General features: G+C 42.5%; 1 pseudogene; it reads right to left on the reverse strand.

Moving 5' to 3' along the window:
• Positions 1-6,090: 6,090 nt before the first annotated feature.
• On the reverse strand, positions 6,091-7,420 carry LOC142452766 (alpha-enolase pseudogene; annotated as a pseudogene).
• Positions 7,421-11,124: the final 3,704 nt, after the last annotated feature.

An 11,124-nucleotide genomic window follows, 5' to 3' on the forward strand; every position in this document is an offset into this window, starting at 1 on the left:
TAAAGAACTGGGGGGAAAAAAAGTTCCTCTCTCCAGGCTGTCTTGGATATCTAGGCTGGTGCTAATTATTCATAAACTCCAAACCATCTTCTCGTGTGCCTTCTTTTGTACACCCAAGTTTTAAAACTACTGACAGCATTTATGATAAACTTGCTTCCCTTGCTCCCATAGCAACCCTAGTTGATGAAACTACATCTCGCTCCATAATGATGGTCCTCAGGTGGCCACAACTGCACTCTCAGAGCCTGTTAAAACAGAGTGTGAGGACCTTGTTTTCTTCCAAAACCATGACCAGTTTTCTATTTACCTTCCCACCCCCCATTAACATCTCCCAAGAACCTAACATCATAGTCAAAGTTTTTTAATAAATCCAGAAGTTTAAACTTCTCAAAGCTAAATTTTTACCAAAACCCCATTTTCATTATATGTAACAACCCAGATTTGAAAACTGAACTTATTATTGGAAGGCTTGGAGCATAAGAGGGGTCTGGTTTTCTTGCTATTTTATAGTAATTAGATATTCTGGCACTTTTGTATGGCACTCAAGAATTGTGTTATGCATTTTGCAGTGAAAAGTGCTAATGATTTCCTGGAAAGACTTAAAGTTCTACTTAGCAATCCAATTGAGAATGGTTCTACAAAATTGACTGATTGAGTTGATAGATGAAATGTAGGCAATCCTCATTAACTGAGTCCTGGGAAAAGACCATTAAAAATCAACCTTTCTGAATATTCTCCTGTGAAAAAGCAAGGTGCAAACAATGGACATACAGAATTAACATTTAGGTGAAATATATATATGCATACACAGGAGATCCTGGAAGAATCCCCAAGCAATTGGTAACCTTATATGAAGTATAACATTTCACCATTTTCCCCAGTGCTCCCTATTATGAAAAAACTGGCCCAGAAAGATGTAAATGAAAATCTTTTTCTTTCTCTTTTATTAATCATTTTATTAGGGCCTCATATCACTCTTATCACAATCCATACATACATCAGTTGTGTAAAGCACATCTGTACATTCATTGCCCTCATCATTCTCAAAACATTGGCTCTCCACTTAAGCCCCTGGCATCAGGTCCTCATTTTTCCCCTCCCTCCCCACTCCCCCTCCTTCATGAGCCCTTGATAATTTATAAATTATTGTTTTGTCATATCTTGTCCTGTCTGACATCTCCCTTCACCCCCTTTTCTGTTGTCTGTCCCCCAGGGAGGAGGTCACATGTAGATCCTTGTTCCCTCTTTCCAAGCCACTCTCCCTCTACCCTCCCAGTATCGCCACTCACACCGCTGGTCCTGAAGGGATCATCCACCCTGGATTCCCTGTGTTTCCAGTTTCTATCTGTAGCAGTGTACATCCTCTGGTCTAGCCAGACTTGCAAGGTAGAATTCGGATCATGATAGTGGGGTTGGGGGAAAGCATTTAGGAACTAGAGGAAAGTTGTATTTTCCATAGTTGCTGCATCGCACCTTGACTGGCTCATCTCCTCCCCTAGGACCCTTTGCAAGGGGATCTCCAGTGGCCGACAAATGGGCTTTGGGTCAGCAATTCTTCTTGGTTACATGACCCTTGAACATGCCCTACCAGGCCTCCCACACCCACCTCACCACCAATTTGGATCACTTGTTATTCCCTTGTCCCTGGGTTTGTTAACATCACTTCATTTCCCCCCACCTCCCCCTATCCCATGTCCCCCAGAACTGTCGGTTTCATTGTTTTCTCCTTCAGATTGTTCATCCAGCCTATCTTATTTAGACAGACCTGTGGAGAAAGGCGCAATTCCCACACTATGTCTCCGGTGCTGCCCCCCATAGGGTCATGGGTCAGTGAGGGGCATCATGTCTCATAGTGGGGCTGGTCATGTGGTGCTTTCTGTGGACTGGCTTCTCTAATTGGGATCATCATCCTCAAGTCCTGGTGGGCCAGGATGTGCTCCACTCTCTCCTACTCCCACTTCATCGGCCCCTGTGTGCTCTGATCAGATTAGTCCCTCTCCTGGAGCTGCAGATTCAATGCTGGTTCTTTGAAATAAATTCTTCTGGGCGGAGGGGCAGTCGTCTACTTAGTATTTGGGACTGGGGCCAGCCCCCCAGACCTCTCCACTGGTTCCCTACTCCACGCTGGAATACTGCATTCACACCTTGGGGAACTGGGTTGTAATCTGCTCTCTGTTTCCCTGTGGAGATAAACAATATCCTCCCCTTTGGTGGGTTAGCACCCCGTGCTCCCGCTACCCATTTCTTCCTTAGTGTCATTTCTTTTCTTCTCCCCCCTCCTCCCCAGTTGTCTACCATTTGCATCCCTGGGTTTGATCTGGTCTCTGCCATACTCCACGGTCCTCACCCCAAGAATGTTTATATACAGTAGCTTTTTCCCTATGCCCCTTTTGCATTTTTTAACTCTTACCCCAGCAAACTTATGTTGTACTTATCTTTTTGTGCCTGACTTACTTCGCTTAGCATGATTTCCTCCAGTTCTTCCCATGCAGCGATGTGCTTCATACGTTCATCACTGCTTTTTAGTGATGCATAGTACTCCATTGTATGTATCTACCACAGTGTATAATACAATCATCTGTTGATGGAATTTTGGGCTGCTTCCAACTCCTTGCAATTGTGAACTGTGCCGCAATGAAAATTGGAGCACAGATGTCTGGCCTTGGTTTGTTTCTTGCCTCTTCTGGGTATGTGCCCAGTAGGGGGATTGCTGGGTCCAATGTAACTCGATTTCCATCTGTTTTAGCTAGCTCCAGATCAATTTCCATAGTGGCTGTGCATACTTACAGGTCCACCAGCAGTGGATGAGAGTTCCTGTCTCCCCACAGCCCCTTCAACACTTGTTGTTTTCTGATTTTTTGAATTGGGCTACCTTTGAAGGTGTTAGGTGGTACCTCTTTGTTGTTTTAATTTACATTTCTCTTATGGCTATGGATCAGAAACATTTTCTCGTGTGTTTGTTGACCATTGGATTTCTGCGCCTCTGAAATTTCTGTTCAAGTCCTTTGCTCTCAAGTGGTCAATTAGTGTTAGTCAAGGATGACAAATATTACATACTTTGGAAATGTGAAAAGAAAAGACCAGTTCCTGGAGAAGAGCGTCATACTTGGCACTATCTCTGACAATGTTCTGCCTCCATTCAGTAGGCCTTCAGTATCTGACAATTTTTCCATGCTAAGCAAAAGGACTTCAGTGGCTACTTCCTTCAAAGTAGGCAGCTGATTCCATCTTCATAATCTGTTCTTTGTCTAGCAGGGGTCCTCAAACTACAGCCCGTGGGCCACATGCGGCCCACCGAGGATATTTATCCAGGCCACTGGGTGTTTTTGCCCCATTTTGTTTTTTACTTCAAAATAAGATATGTGCAGTGTGTATAGAATTTTGTTCATAGTTTTTTTTAACTATAATCCGGCCCTCCAACAGGTCTGAGAGACAGTGAACTGACCCCTGTTTAAAAAGTTGGAGGACCCCTGCCAGAGCCTGAAGTCTGTTCACTTGGAATGACCTGATGGCACTTGAAACACCAGTGTCACAGCTTCCAACATCCCAGTAACCCACAAGCCATCAAAGTACAACAATCTGACAATTTAGAGATTGTTTATTATTGTTTAGAGATTTAGGAGTTGTGTGCAGTTGCCAAATTGACAAAAATAAACTATGATAGTTGAGGTTTGGTGTCAATTTTTCTGGGCAGCTGAGACCTCGTAATCTCCTATGATGTGACCTAACACAATGCAATCACCTATATCACGGGATCTGTTATGAGAAAGCAATCCATTGTAAGAAGATTGGGGGAGGATGCAACACACTCAGATCCTATCCATGATGTAATTAATTGACGGGAAGTTTCCTGCAGTTAGCTTCCAATATAAGTGGACAATTTGGAAAATCTTGTTTGCTTTTTGCTTGATCTAGATCTTCAATCTAGCTCATTGGTTCTTTGAACTTGAGTCAGTGGCAATCCTGGAGTTGTCAGTAGCTTGCCATCTGATTTGCTGACCTTGAATTCATTCAGTTCTACAGCCACAAAGCTCAGGTGCTGATGTTGGATTCCTTTCCCTCTGCTGCCACTAGCTGTTGCTCTTCTGCTGATCTTGGGTTCATCAGCCCCTGCAGCTGTGAGAAGACTCCATCCAAGCTCTCATTAGCTGAGCCATTTCAATATTAATCGCTCTCTCTATATGTATGTGTATACATGCACATAGTACCAAAAATACATCATGGAGTCATTATCAGTGACTTTGGGGTTTTTTTTGGGGGGGTTAGTCATTTTGCTAAAATATGTGGAAAATTTTACACATTCTTCATTCCAAAATGTTATCTTCATGGAATTTGCCAAGTCCCACAAAAGCTCATTCCAAAGAAGTGTGAGAGCTCCACTAGTGGACTTTGATGGCCTGAGGAATTCAGAGACTGGTCCTGCGTTTTCTTTCAGATCCACAGAATAGTCTCCTTGTATATACAACAGGGAAGCAGAGAGGAGGAGAGGACCGAGGTTGGAGAGAAGAGATTGCAGACAACCTTGTGTTGTAGCCTAGATGAAAGTTAATCATGAAATGCTGCTCCCTGATAGCCTCTGTCATTTGAAACATGCAAATGGAGTTCCCAGTGAACACCATCCCCTGGTGGAGATCTTAGGCTTCTGAGAGGGCTGGATTATTTCTTCCTCCCCACTCCTTCAGTGACTGCGTCTTATGTCTTATCTAACTGGCATGTGTGAAAGCTGATTTCTTTTTGGTCAGGCAACTATGGAAACAAGCTTAATCCCTGATTTAATGTGAACTTGAAACAATGTTAATATTAATTAAATTTTATTTTTAGAAATAAATTAATTTAATTATTTTTAATTTATTAATTTCAAAAATGAAGAAAATGTTCTAAAGTTGACTCTGGTAATTAATGTATTAATCTTTAACATATCTAAATCACTGGATGGTATGACAAATGAATTGTGAATTATATGTCAATAAAGGGGGTGAAGAGAGACGCCAGATAGGGCAAGATATGACAAAATAATAATTTATAAATTATCAAGGGCACATGAGGGAGGGGAGAGCAGGGAGGGAGGATAAAAAAGAGGACCTGATGCAAAGGGCTTAAGTGGAGAGCAAATGCTCTGAAAATGATTAGGGCAAAGAATGTACAGATGTGCTTTATACAATTGATGTATGTATATGTATGGATTGTGATAAGAGTTGTATGAGCCCCTAATAAAATGTTTTTTAAAAAACTTTTTTAAAAGAATTTTTTAAGGAATGCATTAATTTTTTTTAATTATTGATCATTCTCTAATAGCCCTGAAAGGGATATAACACTAGTTAATTTTTTTATTACAGAAGAGATAGGAATATGAATATACAGCACTACTGCTGGAGATGTTAAAACGATGACTGCTTCCTTAATAAGAGAAGAAACAACTTCTAATATGACGGTCACCATTGCATACTCAACAAAGAGTTCTTGCTCAGCACCAGATCTTTATAAAGAGCATTTCCTTAGACTGTTGTTATCAGTCACAGAGATTAGCTGAATAAGGAGAAAAAATAGGTGAGGAAAATGATACTTGAGATTTTCATCACGTGGAGGTGTCAGTGAAGCATCAAATTGCCCTGATAGATATGACAGAAGCTAAAGCTCAAGAGTTGACTGAGCTACAGACATGAACTTGAAAGTGACTGAAATGGGAATGGATATTGGGTGTCAGAGTAGCAGTTGATACTGCCCATAAAAGGTGCACGCAGTAAGAAAGTGGGACCTTGAGGAGAGCACTGAGAGACACCAGCATTGAAAGGAAAGAGAAAGGCACTCTCCAAAGGGACTACTGGTGCTGAGTAGAGGCCACTACACTCACAACACAAATTTTTTTTCCCTAGGGGTCACTGATGTTTATTTTGCAAACAAAACCACTGGGGATGTTGCCTGTTGACACCTCGGGATGACATTGGGACACTTGGTGGGAAGCTCTCAAGAAGGGCGAGGAGTTGAGTCACAGGGTCACAAAGCTGGGGTTCCAACAGGTGTCAGCTGGTCTGGCTTGGCTGCAGGGCAGCTCTAGTGAATCGGAGAGAACGCCGACAAGCTCAGGGAGGGGCTACCAGAGGTCTGCCTGCCCAGCTTATTTGGCGAGGGGATTTCTGAACTTCTGGCCAGCAAACTTGGCCTTGCTGCCCAGTTCCTCTTCAATTCTGAGGATCTGGTTGTACTTGGCCAGGCGCTCAGATCGGCACGGCGCACCAGTCTTGATCTGTCCAGTGTGGAGTCCCACCACCAGGTCAGCAATGAAAGTATCCTCGGTCTCTCCAGAACGATGAGACACCATGACGCCCCACCCATTGGACTGGGCCAGCTTGCACGCCTCCAGAGACTTGGTCACGGAGCCGATGTGGTTCACTTTGAGCAGGAGGCAGTTGCACGACTTCTCGTCCACGGTCTTGGCGATTCGCTTCGGGTTGGTCACTGTGAGATCGTCCCCTACCACCTGGATCCCAGAACTGGCAGTGAACTTTGCCCAAGCGTCCCAGTCATCCTGGTCGAAGGGGTCTTCGATAGACACCACTGGGTAGTTCGTGATGAAGGACTTGTACAGGTCTGCCAGTGGGTCAGGTGAGATATACCTGCTGGGGTCATCAGGAGACTTGAACTCTAGGTTGTATTTCCCAGACCTGAAGAACTCGGAGGCAGCAACGTCCATGCCAATCACCACCTTGTCGGTGTAACCAGCTTTCCCAATAGCGTTCTTCAGCAGCTCCAGGGCTTCTTTGTTCTCCAAGATGTTGGGGGCAAATCCGCCTTCATCGCCAACATTGGTGGCATCCTTGCCGTACTTCTCCTTGATGACGTTCTTCAGGTTGTGGTACACCTCGGCCCCGATGCGCATGGCCTCCTTGAAGTTGGCTACTCCGACGGGGAGGATCATGAACTCCTGCATGGCCAGCTTATTGCCGGTGTGGGAGCCACCGTTGATCACATTGAAAGCAGGAACGGGCAGGATAACTTCGGAATTGCCAGCCAAGTCAGCAAAGTGACGGTATAGGGGGACTCCCTTCTCAACAGCTCCGGCCTTGCACACAGCGAGGGACACGCCCAGAATGGCATTTGCACCAAATTTTGATTTATTCTCAGTTCCATCCATCTCAATCATCAGCTTGTCGATCTTTTCCTGTTCCGTAATGTTCAGCTTCTTGCTAAACAGGGCAGGCGCAATTGTTTTATTGATGTGCTCAACAGCCTCTGAGACACCTTTGCCCAGATACCGGGTCTTGTCATTGTCCCGGAGTTCCAGGGCTCCATAGATCCCAGTCGAGGCTCCACTGGGCACCGCAGCTCCGAAGAGCCCTTTGGCGGTGTAAAGATCGACCTCAACGGTGGGATTTCCACAGGAGTCAAAGATCTCTCTGGCGTGAACCTTGAGGATAGACATGATGGATTTCTGGTCGCTGGTTCTCGTCGCCCAGGAAGGAAGTAGAGGAGGCTGCAGACACCGAGACTGGTGTTGGGTCAGCAGAGGGCGGATGCTGCGATCACAACACAAAATTTAACTTCAAAGACATCTAATCCAATAGAAATGAGGATGGACAGTGGCTTAGCATAACTGAGTCTGGAATGCCACTAGGTCAGTGGTTCTCGACTTTCCTAATGCTGTGACTGTTTAATACAGTTCCTCATGTTGTGGTGACCCCAATCATAAAATTATTTTTGTTACTACTTCATAACTGTAATTTTGCTACTGTTATGAATCATAATGTAAACACCTGATATGCAGGATGTATTTTCATTGTTACAAATTGAATCTAATTAAAACATAGTGATTAATCACAAAAACAATATGTAATCATATATTGTGAAATATTTATTTCTAATTACAAATACATCAAATTTTGTCTTAAAGCATGGATAATATTCTTAATGTAACAACAGTACAGTATATTGCTACATTTTGAGACAGATTATGCATAAAAAGCCAACATCAGTGCAAAGGTTGAAATAGCTTCTTTCTCACCAGATCAGAAATTCTTGGAGCACAACAAAGATCATATTCCACAACATGTAAACAGTAATAATTCACGAAGTGTTGTTTTACCTCCAATACTGCTGTTTTCAACACAGGAACTCCTTTTTCAGAGTAGCTGCTTTCAACACAGCAGCTGCTTTCTACACAGTAACCACTCTCTACACATGTGTGACTGGTCCATGTAAGTATATTATGGCGCCAACCCTGTCACCTACACCTGTATTTGTACGGATGTATGTGTTGGGATTGACATATGTAGGCTTATCTGCATGTGGGTGGACCTGCCTGGAGACAGAGAGAGGAGCTGTGTTTCGGTTCCTAGGACCATGGGAAATATGTGTTTTCCAATGGTCTTAGACGACCCCTGTGAAAGGGTCATTCAACTACCAAAAGAGCCACAACCCACAGGTTGAGAACCACTGCACTAGAGTGAGTCAAGTCATGAAAAGCCAAGAATAAAAATTTTTAGGAGATAGCAGAATTGAACAGAGTACTTAAATCTTAATGGATAGATATCTAGAAAAACCATATAATGTATAATATTAACTCAAGGGAGAAAGGACAGAAAACACATACACCCCCCCACACACACACATACACAGTAAAACAAAAGTTAAAGAAAAGCCTGAAACGTGAGGATACAAATTCAAACAAGTGAGAAAGGGTGAGTGTGGGTGTGTATCATTTTAAATGATTACGTCTCGGTGTAAATTAAGTACTATACACATTTTACATGCATTATCTCTGGTTTAAATCCCAGTCTAAGGAAATGCTCTTTATAAAGATCTGGTGCTGAGCAAGAACTCTTCTGTGAGTATGCAATGGTGACCATGATATTAGAAGTTGTTTCTTCTCTTATTAAGGAAGCAGTCATCGTTTTAACATCTCCAGCAGTAGTGCTGTATATTCATATCCCTATCTCTTCTATAATAAAAAATTTAACTAGTGTTATATCCCTTTCAGGACTATTAAAGAATGATCAATAATTATTTGTGAAATGGTATTCCAAAAATATATATGCATTGTTTAAAATAAGCAATAAACAAAATCACCTAATGAAGTGTTTGAGAGTTACAATGTGGCCTACATCTACCTATGACGCTGAAAAAGCAAATCACAAGGCCTTGGTGTATCCAGCATGTGCTTATGAAATGTTTAAGACACTAATCTGTGGGTTGTCCAGGGAAATCTTATGCAAGGGATTAATAGAATATGAATCATAGAGTGGTCAGCACATCATCTGACTGAACGCTTATTGAGAAAGAGTTAAGTACAGACTTGTCAGGTTTACATAGAGGAAGCTTCGTGTTCTCTGGTGCCCAAGTAGTTCAAACAATCGCAGTTTACTGAATCAGCAAAACCAAGTTGATGGGAGAGAAGTATTTCCTCTGACTGAGCTAAGGAAAATGACACCCTTGCCCAGAGACAATCTGTCCCCTGTCAGTTGCCACCTGCCCTGCTGCAAGGCCCAGACAAGGGGAATCTGTGTTGCACACTGCCATCTACTGTGGCTCTGTAGGAAGTGGGGCCCAGACTTCACTCTGGTCCTAGCATGCAATGCGAGCAGGAAATCAAGCAGTGAGTGAGCATATAGGAGAGTTATGCATTCTACGAAAGGATGCAAATGAGAGATGCACCCTAATGAAGTAAGTTTCTTTTAGGAACTAGGGGTACGATTGTCTAAAATATTAACTCAACGGGAGGAAATCCAGTTATAAAAAATGGGATCACTTTTCTGGACATCATAGAAGAGACCCCCAAAAATTTCATTCTGGTTTTCTGGTCAAATTCTAAAACCGGTGACTCTAATTAATATGATTGTATCCCATATCTGTGGATATAACAAAAGATGCATGCAAGTCTCTTTTATTTGCCTTCTAGTACCTCAATCAACTGTTCAAAGATCAACAGTCTACCTTTGGTACATCCTCTTCTATTTTGAATCCTGCAACCGAGCTTGCAGCCATTTCTCTGCAATTGTGAGGCCAAAGGAGAAGAGATGACGTGTCACTCTGATTTGCTAGCTGAGCTGTTCAGTAATTCTGATGGGCCAGTGAGAGAAGAAATGTTGACACTCAAATATGGCCTCCTTATGATTTAAATCACCAAGATGACCCCCGAACAGCCAATACCAGTAACGACTACATGGTGGGTGGGTTTCCATTTAATAGTGATTTATAATCTGTGCTGAGTATCTGGTTGACACACAATTATTATTTAACACTAGTGAAACCTTGTGAGGCCTGTTTTTTCAGGAGTCACTGTGCATCTGCAGAAAGCTTGCACTGCTAAAATTCTAAATATATTTTCTCTGTTATAATAGACATAGCCTTGTAAGCATTTCTCTGCCAAGACTATTGGCTTAAGGTGATACCTTAGGCAAATAAGTAAGAAATCAGTGCCTAGAAAATAGAAGCATCTGAAAAGAAGTAAGATTCTCAGCGACATAGAGTGGAAGAGATTAGGGAAATGAACAAGAGGTCATAGAAAACTCTGTTGATTTGCTTTGCTGGTTTTAACTCTCTGGATTCTCCATTCACATGGATAAGGAGAGTTCACTATGATATTTTTTTTCCAATTCATTATGTCAAAGAAAATGGTGTTTGTTCTTGTTTGTTTTTAGAACAGGCGGTTATTAGACTACTTCTTAGTCTTCAAAATCACCATAAATCTCCTAGAAAAAAAGATTTTCTAGGAGATTTTCCTCAGTTCAATGTAAGCTACCAGTTGCAAAGGCATAATTTGTTGCTTAGGTAAGGGAGAACACAACAAAAATTCTGTGTTCCAACTTTTCCAGTCATTCATTTCCCCACAGGCCATATCCAACATCTCAAGAGTGGCCTGCCAACGCTAAGAGCTGTGGCAATCCACAGTTCTCACTGTTCAAGTCACCAGACAAAGTCGCCAATCTCTCTCTGCCCCAGAGAATCTGTGTTTGTAGAAGAGGAAAATGTTTCTTTGAAGAATAAATTTACCTCAGCATTCTGAATAATTCATAGGAAGCACAAGGTCAAGCAAAATGCTTCTTGAGTCCAATTTTAAGGGTTTCCTGTGTGGTAGTTACATAATTTCGTGTCAACGTGAAGATATGAAAGTGTAGTGGTGGAGTCGTC

Source organism: Tenrec ecaudatus, chromosome 7 (assembly GCF_050624435.1).
Source record: "Tenrec ecaudatus isolate mTenEca1 chromosome 7, mTenEca1.hap1, whole genome shotgun sequence".
Classification (NCBI taxonomy): domain Eukaryota; kingdom Metazoa; phylum Chordata; class Mammalia; order Afrosoricida; family Tenrecidae; genus Tenrec; species Tenrec ecaudatus.